Below are 17046 nucleotides of genomic sequence, written 5' to 3'. Positions count from 1 at the left end.
AAATGACTATTGTTTTAATCTATGAAGTTTCAGGATGGTTCATTACAAAACAAAACCAATATAATGTGTATGGAACAGAGGTCAGATAAGATTTTCTTAAATAGTAAAATAGTAATTAATCTCCTTCAGGCTTGTGGGTCATATAGTTTCTTGTACAATGACTCCACTTTGCTATTGTAGAACAAAAGCAGCCATAGATAATATGTAAACAAATGGCTGTGTTTGATAAAACATAATTCACAAAAAGAGGTGGCAATCACAAAGTTGTAGTTTGCTGAGCTTTGGTGTATATTCATATGTGCATATTGAATATGTGTGTCTATATGCTTTCAAGAAATTTATATATAAATGAAATGTTTTAAACTGGTAAATAAAGTAGACTCAAAAGTGAAGAAAGGGGAGAAGGAAGATAGTATGTTAGTGATAGCTTGGGTCAAAGGGTCAAAAAGAATGAAGACCACTAGCCAGAATAAACAGATTAAGTTACATATGTATGTGTGTGTGTGTGTGTGTGTATATTCTATATACATATATATTTATAAATACACACATATATACATGTATGTATTAATGTTAGTTTCTCTAAAAAACATTTCAATAAGCTGTGCAGTAGTTCATTTTAGATATGATAACTAGTTTATATTACTCTGAAACTTTTAAGTGTTTAGAATAAAGAAATCAATAAAGGTCCATTTTAAAACTATTTCTCAAGTTTAAACTCATTTCATTGGTACTATGTCTTAAATAGTAATAAAAGGTTTTGCTGAAGCTGAAAGCCTGCTTAATCTAGACATTATATTAGTGAAAATAACCACTTTGCTATAAAGAGATAGCCACTCTGGTAGAGATTAAGCTACCAGAGTGTAACTATGTAACTGTGTGGCTGACATTCAATTGGCCACATTATCAAAACCCAAGATAATTTAATAATTTCTTTATAAAATTAAAGGTGATAATAGTAATAAGACTGTTGTAATCTAGCTAGCAGATATCATAAAAAATGTTTTCTACTAAACAAATGTTCTCTTAACTTCATGTGTCTCAATCTCAGTTAAAGATCAAATTTTTAAAATATAGATACTTCAGATCTGTATCTATTGAATCCTAATGTGAAGATCTTCAGTGGAATGCTTTTGAAAGAGATTACAAATATTGATTCTTATTTAAGTACTCTTAGATCACCAAAATTTCAGTAATGAAGAATTTCTTTAGCTAAAGACCACTATTTCCTAGTTAAAAATATATACCATGAAAATTTAATACATTAATCTCTCCATAAACATGAACTGAAATCTCTAAATGAGAAAAGTCTCACTTTGCTATCTACCTATGATTGAATAAATTATGACATTAGTGATATGTCCAATCCTTGCTGAAACTTCACATGGGCATAATGTTTAAGGCACAATAAGGCTTGAAAACTTCTTAGTAATCTTATTTGATTTTCCTAGAATAAGAAATGGAGGTATGAAAAATTGGGTCACTCCAAGGGGAGAATAGAAAAATAAAGTGTATCCTCATACATGGTGGTACAGTTTTGTTTTATTTTGTTTTCAGATAGTTCTTTTTATGTATGAATCCCTCTTGTCACTCAAATCTTAGTTCAAATACCATGTCTGGAGACTCATGTTATATTTTTGACCAGTGTTTTATGTAGGACTCTCCAGAAATTAGACCACAGGACAGAGGTGTTCATAGAAGAAGTTCACTGGGCAATATCCTTCACATGAACACCCATAGAAGAGTTAAGGGAACTGGACTGCACAAAGAAATGCAGTCAAAATTCAGGCCTCAGTAAAACTGTCTTTCCCACTAAGAGCTCTGATGTCAGGATGTTTTTATAGAATAATCCCAACTTGGAGCAGAGGAGTAGACATTTACACCTCCTTATCAGTCAGTCATTGAATGAGAGGTGGGGGCATGATAGTGGGTGTGTCAGCTCTCCTTGCTTTAGGATGATTCTCAGAGGAAGATTCTGGTCTGGAGCTGTCAGCCAAAATTACATACTCTCACTCCCTTGGCAACCATCAGTTTGTTCTCTGTGTCTGTGTGTGTATTTCTATTTTCTTTTGTTAGTTTTATTTTTTTAGAATCCATTTGCAAGTGAAATCACTGTTTTTGTCTTTGTCTGGATTTTTTCACTTAGCATAATATCCTCTAGGTACATTTATCTCATAGTAAATGGAAATATTCCAGCACATCTTCATCCATTTATCTGTTAATGGGCACCTCTTGGCTATTGTAATTAATGTTGCAATGAGAATAAGAGTGCATATATATTTTCTTAAAATGTATTTTTAGAGAAAGGAAGAAGGAAGAGAGAGAGAGATGTCAATTTGTTTTTCCACTTATTTATGCATTCATTACTTGATTCTTATATGTGCCCTGACCAGGGATCAAACCCACAACCTCGGAGTATCAGGATAATGCTCTAACCAACTAAGCTTCTTGCCCAGGACCTACATATATTGTCTTTTTGGATTATTGTGTTTGTTTTCTTTATATTATATACAAAAGTGAAATTATTGGGCCATATGGTAGTTCAATTTTTAATTTTTTGAGGTATTTTCATACTGTTTTCCATACAGTGGCCATACCAATTTATAATCCTACCAAGAATATGCAAATGTTAGCTTTCCTCCACATCATGCCAACATTTGCTACTTTTTGACTTTTTGATATCAATTCTAACACGTGTAAAATGGTATCTTATTGTGGTTTTGATTTGCATTTCCCTGATGATTAGTGATGTTGGAGCATTTTTTTTGTATATCTATTGTCTATCTGTGTGTCTTCTTTGAAGAAATGTTTATTCAGGTCATCCTCTTATTTTTAAATATGATTGTTTTTGATGTTGAGTTGTATAATTTCATTATACATTAGTCCCAGTGACCCATTTAGGGAATTCTTCCTTCTTGTTCCCACAAATCTTGACTCCATAGTTGTAAAGATCTACATCATAGAAAATCACAAAAGCCTCATTGAAGTTTAAGCTACAGTAACTAATGGATTACTTTGGGCTTCCTATACAAATACCCCAGCAGATAAATAAGTTATCCTTATAAATTGTCATTATCATGGGAAGATAGTTTACTTTGATCTTCAGGAGAATGTAGGGCTACTGTTAAAAATGGGGGATGAATGGGTGAAAAGGGTGAAGGGGACAAAGAAGTAAAAACTGCGTGAACACCAAGATACACGAAGGAGATTGCACCACTGAATCTCACAAATATTCTACCATAGAAGTTCACACCATAATTACAGGGAATCAGAACAGATCAAATTAACAAACAAGAAGAAAAAAGAAGAAACACACAACAATGAGAAAACAAAGAAACAACCCCCAACTGAAGGGAAATGAGGAAGCCTCAGGAAAAATGCTAAATGAAATAGAGGCAACTCAACTATCAGACAGTGGGTTCAAAACAATGATTACCAGGAAGTTCAATGAACTCACATTGAGTTTTCAGAAATTAGAGGGAAACTACATCAATCTCACGGCAAACTATATAAACATGAAAAAGGAAATAGAAACTCTCAACAAAGGTCAAGAGAAAATGAAGAATACAATTTCTGAACTGAAGAACACAGTAGAAGGAATGAAAAGCAGGATTGATGAAGCAGAAGATTGGATTAGCGAGGTGGAGGACAAAGTAGAAAACAACATCCAGAAAGAGCAAGAAAAGGAAAAGAGGCTCAGAAAGAATGAAGAGGGATTAAGAGAAATGCAAGACAATATGAAACGTAATAATATCCATATAATAGGGATACCAGAAGGAGAAGAAGAAGATCAAGGGATCGAAAACCTAGTTGAACAAGTAATGAAGGAGAACTTCCCTAATTTGATGAGAGAAAAAGTCACACAAATCCAGGAAATACAGAGAGTCCCAATCAAGAGGAACCCAAAGAGGCCCACCTCAAGACACATCATAATTAAAATGAAAAAATTTCAGGACAAAGAGAGAATCTTAAAGGCAGCAAGGGAGAAAAAGGAAGTAACATACAAGGGAGCCCCAATAAGGCTAACAGCTGACTTCTCAATGGAAACACTTCAAGCCAGAAGAGAATGGTAAGAAATACTCCAGGTAATGAGAACCAGAGGTCTGCAACCAAGGCTGCTATATCCAGCAAGGCTCTCGATCAAGATAGAAGGCCAAATAAGAAGCTTCCCAGACAAAAGAAGTCTAAAAGAATACACCTCGACCAAAAGAGCTCTGCATCAGATCCTAAAGGGACTGCTTTAAGGAAGGGAAGGAAGAGAGAGAGAGAGAGAGAGAGGAACACACATACATAAAATAAAATGAATAAGTACCTATCAATAATAACCTTAAACGTAAATGGATTAAATGCTCCATTCAAAAGACACAGAATAGCTGAATGAATAAGAAAAAATGACCCACATATCTGCTGTCTACAAGAGACCCACCTCAGGATAAAAGACCTACACAGGCTGAAAGTGAAGGGCTGGAAACAAATCTTCCAAGCAAATGGACGGGAAAAAAAAGCCAGGGTAGCAATACTCATATCAGACAAAATAGACTTCCAAAAAAGGTCCATAAAGAGAGACCCAGAAGGTCACTTCATAATACTCAAGGGAAGAATCCATCAAGAAGACATAAATATTGTAAATATATATGCACCCAACATAGGAGCACCCAAATACATAAAGAAAACCTTAGAGGACTTCAAGAAAGATATGGACAGCAACACAATTATAGTGGGAGATTTTAACACCCCACTATCAAAAATGGAAAGATCTTCTAAACAAAATATCAACAAAGATATTGTGGCATTGAACAATACCCTTGATGAAACGGACTTTACTGATATATACAGAGCCCTCCATCCAAAAGAAGCTAAATATACATTCTTTTCAAATGTACACGGAACATTCTCAAAGATAGACCACATGATAGGACACAAAACAAGCCTCAAGAATTTCAAGAAAATTGAAATCATACCAAGCATTTTCTCAGACCACAAGAGACTGAAGCTAGAAACCAACCCAAAGGAAAAAAAACAAAAACACTCAAAATCATGGAGATTAAATAGCATGCTATTAAACAATGAATGGGTCAAGAATGATATTAGGGAAGAAATCAAAAGGTTTCTGGAAACAAATGAAAACTAACTCACAACAACCCAAAACTTATGGGACACAGCCAAGGCAGCCCTGAGAGGGAAGTTCATAGCGATACAGGCATACCTAAAAAGGTTAGAAACATTCCAAACAAACAATCTAACCGTACGTCTACAAGAACTCGAGGAACAACAACAAAGGCAGCCCAGAGCAAGCAGAAGGAAGGAAATAACCAAGATCAGAGCATAATTAAATGACATAGAGACTAAAAGCCCAATTCTAAGGATCAATGAATCCAAGAGCTGGTTCTTTGAAAAGATAAACAAAATCGACAAGCCTTTAAGCAGAATCATCAAGAAAAAAAGGAGAGAAGACCCAAATAAACACAATCAGAAATGAAAGAGGAGAGATTACAACAGATACCACAGAAATACAAAGGATTATAGGAAATTACTACAAAGAACTTTATGCCAAGAAATTTGAAAACCTAGGTGAAATGGACAAATTTCTAGAAAAATAAAATCTTCCAAAACTCAATGAAAAAGAAGCAGAAAGCCTGAACAGACCAATAACAGCAAAAGAAATTGAAGCAGTAATCAAAAAACTCCCAACACACAAAAGCCCTGGACCAGATGGTTTCACAGGAGAATTCTACAAAGCATTTAAGGAAGAGCTAATCCCTATCCTTCACAGACTATTCCAAAAAATCCAAAAAGATGGGAGTCTCCCAAACTCTTTTTATGAGGCCAACATCATCCTAATTCCAAAACCAGATAAAGACACAACAAAGAAAGAAAACTTCAGGCCAATATCATTGATGAACATTGATGCTAAAATCCTCAACAAAATACTGGCAAACTGCATCCAACAATACATTAAAAAGATCATACACCATGACCAAGAGGGATTCATTCCAGGGATGCAAGGACGGTTCAATATTCCCAAGTCAGTAAATACAATACATCACATAAACAAAAGCAAAGACAAAAACCACATGATCATATCAATAGATGCAGAAAAAGCATTTGATAAGGTACAGCACCCATTCATGATAAACACACTCGGCAAAGTGGGAATAGAGGGAACATTCCTCAACATAATAAAGGCCATATATGAGAGACCTACAGCCAGTATCATACTCAATGGGCGAAAATTAAAATCTTTTCCACTAATATCAGGAACAAGGCAAGGCTGTCCACTTTCACCACTTCTATTCAATATAGTACTGGAAGTTTTAGCCACAGCAATCAGACAAGAAAAAGAAATAAAAGGCATCCAAATCAGAAAGGAGGAAACAAAACTCTCACTGTTTGCAGATGACATGATAGTATACATAGAAAATCCTATAGACTCTACCAAAAAACTGCTTGACCTAATAACTGAATTTGGCAAAACAGTGGGATACAAAGTCAATATCCAGAAATCAAAGGCATTTCTGTACACCAACAATGAAACAGCAGAAGCAGAGATCAAGGAAAAAATTCCATTTGAAATAGCAAAAAGAAAAATAAAATATCTAGGAATAAACCTAACCAAAGAGGTAAAAGACCTGTATTCGGAAAACTATAGAACACTCAGGAAAGAAATCAAGGAAGACATAAATGGAAACATATACCGTGTTCATGGATTGGAAGAATTAATATCATCCAAATGTCCATACTACCCAAAGCAATTTACACATTCAATGCAATTCCTATTAAAGTACCAATGGCATATTTCACAGACATAGAACAAACACTTCAAAAACTTATATGGAACCATAAATGACCCCGAATAGCTGCTGCAATTTTGAGAAAGAAGAGTAAAGTAGGAGGGATCACAATACCCGACACTAAACTATACTACAATGCCACTGTAATCAAAACAGCCTGGTATTGGCATAAAAACAGACACATAGATCAATGGAACAGAACAGAGAGCCCAGAAATAAGCCCAAGTCTCTATGGTCAATTAATATTTGACAAAGGAGGCAGCAATATAAAATGGAGTAAAAATAGCCTCTTTAACAAATGGTGTTGGGAAAACTGGACAGCCACGTGCAAAAAAATGAAACTTGAGCACCAAATTACACCATATGCAAAAATAAATTCAAGGTGGATAAAAGACTTAAATATAAAGTGTGACACCATTAAAGTCCTAGAAGAGAATGTAGGTAGGAAATCTCAGATATTTCACGCAGAAACTTTTTTACTGACATGTCTTCTAGAGCAAGGGACATAAAGGAAAGAATAAATAAATGGGACCTCATCAAAATTAAAAGCTTCTGCACAGCCAAAGAAAACAGTATCAAAATTAAAAGAGAACCAACTGTATGGGGCAACATATTTGCCAATGATACCTCAGGCAAGGGTTTAATCTCCAAAATATATAAAGAACTTACAAGACTGTACTCTAAGAAGACAAGGAATCCAATTAAAAAGTGGGCAAAGGACTTGAACAGACACTTCTCCAAGGAGGACATACAGAAAATCCAAAGACACATGAAACGATGTTCAATATCGCTAGCTATCAGAGAGATGCAAATTAAAACCACAATGAGATACCACTTCACACCAGATAGAATGGCCTTCATAAACAAAGCAACAAACAACAAGTGTTGGAGAGGTTGTGGAGAAAAGGGATCCCTAGTGCACTGCTGGTGGGACTGCAGACTGATACAACTGCTATGGAAAGCAGTATGGGACTTCCTCAGAAAACTAAAAATGGATCTGCCTTTTGAGCCAGCAATTCCACTGCTGGGACTCTATCCTAAGAATACTAAAACACCAATTCAAAAGAACCTATGCATCCCAATGTTCATAGCAGCACAATTTACAATAGCTAGATGCTGGAAGCAACCAAGATACCCATCAGTAAATGAATGGATCAAAAAACTATGGTACATTTACACAATGGAATTCTATGCAGCAGAAAGAAAGAAGGAGCTCCTACCCTATGCAACAGAGTGGATGGAGCCAGAAAATATGCTAAGCGAAGCAAGCCAGGCAGTGAAAGACAAATACCATATGATCTCACCTTTAACAGGAACCTAAATAACAAAACAAAGAAACAAACAAAATGTAACCAAAGACACTGAAATAGGGGACAGGCTGACAGTGACCACAGGGGAGAGTAGAAGGAATTTAAGGGAACAGTGGGAAGGGTTCACAGGAACAAACTTAAAGGACACATGGTCATAAACTAAGGGGAGGGTGGTAATGGAAGGGAAGTGGGGAGGGGTGGGAGGGGGGACTGGATTGGGAGTAAAAAGGAGAAAACTGTATTTCAACAATGATTAAAAAATAAATTAATTAATTAAAAAAGAAGTAAAAACTGCTGGTAACAAAATAAATAAGCAACTGATTTAGTCTACAGTGCAGGGAATATAGAAAAATATTTTAATAACTTTGAATGATGATAGATGGTTAATAGCCTTACTGTGGTGATCACATCACAGAGTAAATAAATGTCAAGTCACTATGTTATACACCTGACACACATGCAATATTGTAAGCCAGCTATACTATAATAAAAAATTAAGGAACAAACACAATTTAATCTTTTGTATAATGATGTTGACTGAGCCCCTGTGGGTAGGAAAGGCAAATCCACTTTTTGGTATATGACCAATTTCCATCAAGATGAAAAATTTATTCTTCCAGCGTGAAAGGGATCTATTGCAATCAATGTGCCACCAAGTAGCAGGTTGGTCTTCTCAAAAGATGGTACCATATTGGAGGTACACTATTGGTCTCTATTTTTGGTAGGCTGGTATTTGAAAGTGGCCCTAACTCAATCAAACTTAGTGAATATAAGCCCATACTATTGGGCATAGTTCTATCCCTACCACCATGACCACTCTATTTACTTGCTTATTGTGCAAGCATTGAGATGGCAATGAGAGAGTCTACTGACACGAACTGAATCACTTCAGCTTGGATGATTAGTGCCCCTTCTATGTTGGATTCTCTCTGTTGAATTTTAACATATGACACAAAAAGAATTTCATACTTTGTTACTACTCCATAGATCTATCCATATACCTATTCCTCACACCATTTATCCCAGTCATTGAATTGTTCTCCTTCCAGGTTCCTGACCAATTAGACCATTCACCACAACCCATGAGTCTGAGACATAGTCTCTTCTTATGCCACTTCTCTTTCCACACCAAGTAGAAAACCAAATGCACTACCTGCAGCTCTTTCCACTGGGAAGATTTACTCATACAATTGTTTTTCATGGTCATTTTTAGCTTGTACCCACATAATGAACCAACCATCTATGGCTGAACTCAATAATTTTTCTCTATCAGCTAATCCTAATGGTCCCCCTCATGTAGCTGTGAGCTACAGGTGTGAGCTGAGGAAGGAAATAAGTGCACTAGTGATGGGTGACAGCTTGAGTATCTTATGTGTGTTCTGTCTCTGCTCTTACTCAATCCAAGTGTACAATCCCATCTTATTATGAATTTCTTCTGGGCCCATCCCCCTTATGAATTTACCAGTCTCTCAGAAATCAGCTGACAATGGAAAGACCTGGATAAATGATTATTTGAATATCTCATAATAAACTGATCTATATTTTTTGGGAAAATATTTTTTGAATAAAGCATAATTCTTCACTGTAGATAGCATAAGCTTGAATCAGAACCCTTAGGGTCACTGTTGTGATTCTCCTGTTAGAGCTAATGATAAACTCCACATGGCATCATCTCCCATCACTAGTAAGTATAATAATATAGAACCCAGTGGGCCATGTGGTTCAAGCAGTAGAACCACTTGTCTTTTGGACCAACTACAGAACTATTTTATGCTCTGCACCATAGAGAAAACAGGCAGCCTTTACTGTCACCCAGTTAATGTATCACAAAAGTGTTCCCAAGTGTGAAATATGCTGCTTCTCTAATCCAAAGTGGTGCAATACTTTGTCTTTTAAATTTTATTGAATTGTTCCCACATGACCCAGACCATTGGAATCTTAAGAATATCAATGAGACAGCTGGGCCCTAAATCTCCAAGAGGTTTATTTTCCATTTTCTGGGAAACATATGTCTTTATAAGACCCCCAATGCACTTGTGAGTTCTTGCTACTTTGGTCCAATTAACATAATGACATTGATATATTGAACTAATATACAACATGTGTGGATACCTGAACCAATTCTGCAGAATATCTGCATGGTCCAGATTTCTTTCAACTAATTATGAATAGGTGGAAAGGGGAATTTAGCATAGCCTTGGGTCAAGATGGTAAATATATGGTGGGGTGTGTTAATCTGTTTAGGCTACTAAACAAAGTACCATAGACTGAAAAGCTTAAACAACAGACATTGATTTCTCACAGTTCTGGAGAATTGGAAGTCCAAGATTAAGATGCCAGAAAATTTGGTTCCGGGTGATGTTTCCCTTTCTGGTTTACATATGGCTGCTTTCTCACGTTAACCTCATCATTAAGGCCCTACCCTTATGATCTCATCTAAATTTACTCAGTTCTCAAAGGACCTACTGTACTTCTAAATAGCATTATCTTGGGGAGAAGGGCTTCAACATATGAACTGGGGTGGGAGGATTCTGGTAAAAATTTTGTTTGTTGTCTAAAAGAGAGAGTTCATAAAGAAAATGGTACTTTTGTGCCAGAGTCACCACCCCTCTACATCCTGCTCCCTCCACATTTTTCCTCACCTACTATCATAGTGTTTGAAGCTATGACAACCACTTTGTGGCCATGTACCCATAAGTACAAAGACAAAAAAGGCAATGTGCTGAAAATGATGAAAAGATAATAATCTCTTGGAATAGTGATGATATCCTTCAATTACAAAATCTTCCTACAGTTTTTATTACGTGAAGATTTTTTTTATTTAAAGCTCTATCCATTTAGATTACTACTATAAAAATAAACTTTAAAACATCAATAACTTGACATCATAAAAATTATTCTTCCTTCATATAACTGTTAAAACACAGTGTTTGCAGTTGGGTGACTCTCTTCCAAATAATGATTCTCAAAATAAGGTTCTTTCAAATTTTGCTTCCATCAACCTTCAACCTTTGGCTTTCAAAATTGCCATACAGATTGTCTCATTTCCAGCCTTGGGAATGGGAGAAAGAACATGCAAATTCTTACATAAGAATTTTTAGTAAATTAGACCTAGAACCAAAATACATCATATTGTCTACATTTTCTAGAGCATGTAGTTATCTTAACTGCAAACAAAAATGAGACCTTATTTTTTCCAGAACCAATATTAGAAAAGGATATGATGATTAGCTCAAACATCACAGTCCATTTTCATGTGCCTGAAATATCATTTTACTCCCTTCTTCCACATATTAAACACATTCATTCCCTCTGAAGAGATATAACCCCAAGTCCTGTCCAGCTACTGCTTGCAGCTGAAATTTTAAAACTATCAGGTGAGTTGCAAAATTTTCTATGAGATCCAGATGTGTGCCTTTTTGATGTAGCAAACTGTCAACCAAAGTAAAATTTAATCGTATCCTTACCTAATATACAATAATGGACCCTCAGATAATAACTAAAGTGATGATCTCATTCCAGAAAGATACACAAAGCAATCCTTGGTCCATAGCATTTATGAAATCTCATTGTATGAGTCATGAAGGAGTCATAAATTGGGAGAGATTTTTCATCAGATTCTGCTTTTCTTCAGAACTTTATTTTGTCCTTTGCTTTCTGTGACCCCTAATTCCAGTCTCCATGGTGACATATCCAGTATTTTTCTAAAAATACCCCTAGGAGGAAAACTACTCTCACCACATGCTTCCTGCTTCCAGAAGATTGAGTCCAGGAGTAGTTTTAAGACTTCAAACATCAAAAGCTTTTTAAAAGGCTAAGTTTATGGAAGTTTTGCCTGTACATTCCTTCAGAAATGTAGGATGCATGTCTACATTATTCCAGGCATGTTGTATATACTTGTAATCACATTCCCAAGTTTTCCCAGACACATTTCTCAAGCCTGATTGATTTCTTTAATTGTGAACTCCTTCATACTTTATATTTCAATTAATGATGATGATATTGGGGCTTTCTGGCATAATAGTTTTGAGTGATATAGCCACAGCCCTAATCTGATCTGCATTGGTTGAGAGCTACAAAAGAATTGACCTTTCTCAGTGTCTTATCTGCCCTTATCTGTTTATACTAGTTCTCAAAGCAGTAAACTTCGGTAACCACTTGGCAATCTCAAACCTAAACTCTTTATTTAATTCTTTTTTTTATTTCTTTCAGCTATTTAGTTAATTCTTCCCCAGATAAACTTTTTATTATATTACTATCTCAATATACACACCTACTCTCACCCTTTCTAATCATTTTCTCTACAGCTACAGGTTAAACTTTTTGCACCACAGTGTATTTTAAAGATGTTATAATAGTACTCTATTTCCTGGTATTAACCTCTGCTTTAGGTTTGTCAGGGCTTCTACTCCTTATCAAAAATAATTATATTTACATTCTTGTTTTTGCTTATTTTTATCTGCCCTTTCCTACTAATACCTAAAGTTTATGAATGTGTATTCTATCTTTCATTACTTTATTCCCTGTATCTAGAACAAGTCCTAGCTTACAGTACAAACTCAATACATAGCTGTTTAATATATGAATAAATAAGTAGTTTTCTTTGCTCTGTTTCACAGCCAAGATTGTATTTCTAGAACTAAATACATGTCTTGCTGATGTTTTATATGACCACTGTCTGAGATCTTGGAGAATGTGTGTGTGTGTTTGTGTAACTGGAGCAATCTACAAATTTTTTAGTAACAAAATATGATCTCTGCAGTTCTTCATACTAAGGGAAAAATCTCATCAGTGTGGTGTAGTGGTATTCTTTTTTTTTTAAATTTGCCAATAATTCAGTGAGAGACCATTGCCCTCTAACATTTTTACATGACACAAAAAATGTCTGATCAACTAAGAAAAAATATACTCAATTTTCTTTTTTGTTAGGAAGAAAAACTGTTTTATGAAATGAGTATTTGCTTGAATTGATTGAATTCCTCCATGGATACAAAGAAAGCATCTATCTCCAAAAATGACTTAGAAATGATTTGTTTGTTGCCATTTGTCTCTAGCATCTACTCAGGTCTAAATCTACTTTTCTATTCACTGTGCTTTCTTATAACTTGTCTCTTATATGGCCACATTGTGATTTTACAAATCCATATTATACAACACAAAAATTGTTAATACAGTTACAGATTATTAAATAGGTTTACAGTCTATTAAATTAATATCAACCCTAGGCAAACAAAATATTTATATGTTCTAACAAAATATGTACTGAAGTTAAGGACACACATCTGGTGAATTATTTACTGTTTTGCTTCCTTTTAATTATACAACTTTTCAGTGATTATATTGAAAATATCCAGGAAAAATTTCAAAACAACAAGTGAAAATTATTGGAAAACATATTACTATTGGCAACATGAACTTAATTCTATTTATTTTTTATTTATACTTTTATTTCTTAGTATAACTTTGATATTTTAACATATGGGTCAGATTAACTCCTCACATAAACTACTTCCTTAAATTTTGTTTTCTAATTCTAAAGACATGAACATACATATAATTTCCATCACCTAAAGCTGTTTTGGCATTATTGTGATGGACTACAGTACTTCTGCAAATTACTTTATCTTTTTTACTGCTTTGCAATTCTTCCTGTCAATGCCATGTCTCTGATAGTGTCATTTTGAACAGTGATTGTGTGAATGCTTAGAATTACTGATAATTTCCACAGGCAGCATCTTGTAGTGACATAGTAAGAGAATATTTCTCTATTCTGTGCAAGTGTCTTACAGTGACTGATCTCCTACAAGATGGCTTTCTTGGCATCCAACTCAAGGACTCTACTCCCAGGAGAAAACTGTATGCACAGATTAGAAATGGATGAAAGAAGTTTCTTAAAATAAGACTGCATCAGAAGATGCATTATCTTTTAACAAATTCTTCTATAAACTCTAACAAAGATTATCATAAATATAAACATAGAATTTTTTTGATGTAACAGACATGTAAAAGTCTTTTTTCTTGGTAAATTTTATATTACTTCTTCTTTGCATTACAATTTGAAGGGAATAGAAAACACCATTTTGAATATCTACTGCTTAGTCTAATTGTTTACAAAATTAAATGTCCTTAAATTATTAAAACTATAGGTTTACTAAGAAAAAGAAGAAACAAGGGATCTGGTGAAATAAAATAAGAAGTAACATTAAAACATTTCTGTATAGGTTACAGTTTTATTTTTATTTTATTTCATTTTTAACTGCTATTCTTAAGGTTGACCATATGTTAGATTGTAAGAAACTTAAAATCCATACTTTAAAGCCAGGACAGCAAATTTGGACAGATACTGTTCTAACAATGACTCAGATAAGATAGGCAAATAAATGATTAATTAATGATAGATAGACAGACACCTCTACAGTATGGTATATTTGTACGTGTATATACATATAGTGTAACATCTTTTTCAATTTAATTAAAACTGCTCATAATTAAAACTGTTTGATCATAAATTCAAAATTTACTTTAAAATGTTAATTTCTAGAACATATAATGCCTAAGTCAATTTTATAGTACTCATGTTTTGTGCCATTAAGGTCTTACTTATAATAATTTCAAAATATTTATAGAACATTTCTAGTTAGTTTTTAAAAATAAACCTGAATATGAAACATTTTTTAAAGGGCATTTTCTTTTTAAAAAGCATATATTAGAATATTCTCATCTTTCTTGGAGGAGAAAGAAAACTGAAGAATATTTATTTTAATTGCAAATTATTGAATGTGAATATCTTATTAACTTAAGCTTTTGAGGTTTCAACAAAATTAATATTTTCATACTTATTTTTGTTGACCATTTAGGATAACACTGATTCACTGATTATTTTTCATGGTCCTGGTTTTCTCTGTCCCCAGGCTATTTCCCAGGGTGACCTATGATCCTTTTTGAATATTTATTCCTGGGAAAATAATCTACCCATTTTCAATATATATGAATATTAACTAGTATAGATTAAATGTGCAGAAAAAGGAGATTGTGAATTTATGAATCTGGAATATAACCAAGGAATTACAGCATTTATAGACATGAGTGTTCAAAATTTGATGCCAACAGAGGTTTGGCAGGTAGTAAAAATGGATTGGACAAAGAGGTGTAATCCAATAGACTGTGGTGAACATAAAATCCTTTGCTCCCCTCAAAACAAAGGACATCTCTAAAGATCAGAGGATCATTTCCTTGCTGAAAATGTGGTCTAGGTATTACCAGCATAGGAAGACAAGTCAGAAATTAAATGTAAGTGTCTATTGATATGTCAAACTTTTGAACAACATATAAATTATACAAAACACATCTTTCTGGCCTTTCGATAGCCAGTTTTAACTTATATATGGGTTTTATGTAGGAATTGCTAATTTACTATAACAGAATTCTACAAAATCTTTAAATCAAATTTTAATATCTTTCAATATTACTTAGTCATTGGCTCTACCATTTTTTATATCTCATACTGGTTCACTTTAATCATCTATTAGATTTTAGACCTCTGAATCCCCTTGAGATTATAATCAATGTTGGTCCAAAAGCTTCAGTAACAGTGTCAGTGTGGTTATTCATCAGTGGAAGGAAGGGAGGATGTATGGTTAAGAAATAGCATGAAAAATTTAGGAGACTGGTCTACAGCTTGCATCAGGGAACAGAGGCAATTCCTCTTCTCTGTCACTTGTGGGACCTTTTCATTCATTTATCACTAGCTCAGATAGTCATGCAAAAAATAAAACATTATTTTGCTTAATTAAGTGTGTTTTGTGTCCAAATAGCTACAGAAAATTTTAATCTAGAACATCAGTTCTTAGAAATTGAAAAAAACATGGGTCCAAACCCAAAATTTGGCTTGAAAAACTAAAAATTTTGAAAGCAGTTATTAGCAGAGTGGGTAAGTGGAATATAGCTAGAAAACCATTACAGACAAAATTCTGCTGCTGGTAGCACTATTTTTGCTCCTCTATTTCTTTTTCCCTCAACCCCACTTCCATACCAGCTATGCTTCCCGTTGTGTTATAGAATGAATAAAACTGGTTTTGGGGGTGGATGAAACACACTCAGGGGATCTAACATGGCCACAAAAGGTAACCTCTGCATCACAGATCACACTTGGCTTTATTTCTGTTTCATCTCTGCTCCCTTGAACTAACCTTGTCAGTAGGGAGCCATTTTTTAGTCCCTGGGATTGTTCTTAGAGACAAGTTGGGTCCTCATAAATGCAGACTTTGGGGAGGCAGTTTAAGCAAAAGTTCTGTGCTTTAGGCAATGAATCTCATCTCACCAGTTTCTCATTGAGTCACCCAGTCCTGCCAGTACTGCCTTGACCATTTTAATACTCAACTGACATGTCAATTTTGGCCCATGCTGACAAATGCATAGATGTTAGTTCTGGGGCAGCTATTTTCTCTTGCTTCTGGCCTGTGGGTTCCAAACTAGCCCACTTAGAAAGTTGTGTCTATAGTGACCTTTGAAGTCATTACAAGCAATGCCTTTATTTCTTTTTACTCAGTTATATATTTACAATTATATTCCACATACTTTTTTAAAATTAAAATTCTATTTTAGGTTAAATGGATTATTTTGTGTCCTAAATGACAGAGATATCAAGAAATTGTCATTCTCTTTTTGTTTATGTTACTATACTGTCAAAAAGATAAGTCTCGGTCTAGGTAAAGAAAAACTTTATTCACAAAATTATTGCAAAAGAGTCAAGAGAGGAGAATTATTATAGCAGGAGGAAAACTATTGTAATGGGAAAAACATATAACTATCAGATTTGCCAGCTTCCCAAAAGTTAACCAGAAAAGTTCTTTTCTTGACATGCAAGAGTAAGCAAAGCTACCACACACCAGACTTGAGGAAGTAGATGAGCAGGGGTGAGGTGGTAGGCCTGTAGACCAGAAAAT

The sequence above is a fragment of the Phyllostomus discolor genome, chromosome 4 (genome assembly GCF_004126475.2).
Source record: "Phyllostomus discolor isolate MPI-MPIP mPhyDis1 chromosome 4, mPhyDis1.pri.v3, whole genome shotgun sequence".
Lineage (NCBI taxonomy): Eukaryota > Metazoa > Chordata > Mammalia > Chiroptera > Phyllostomidae > Phyllostomus > Phyllostomus discolor.
The sequence above is the reverse complement of the archived record's forward strand: the minus strand, read 5'-3'. Positions refer to the sequence as shown.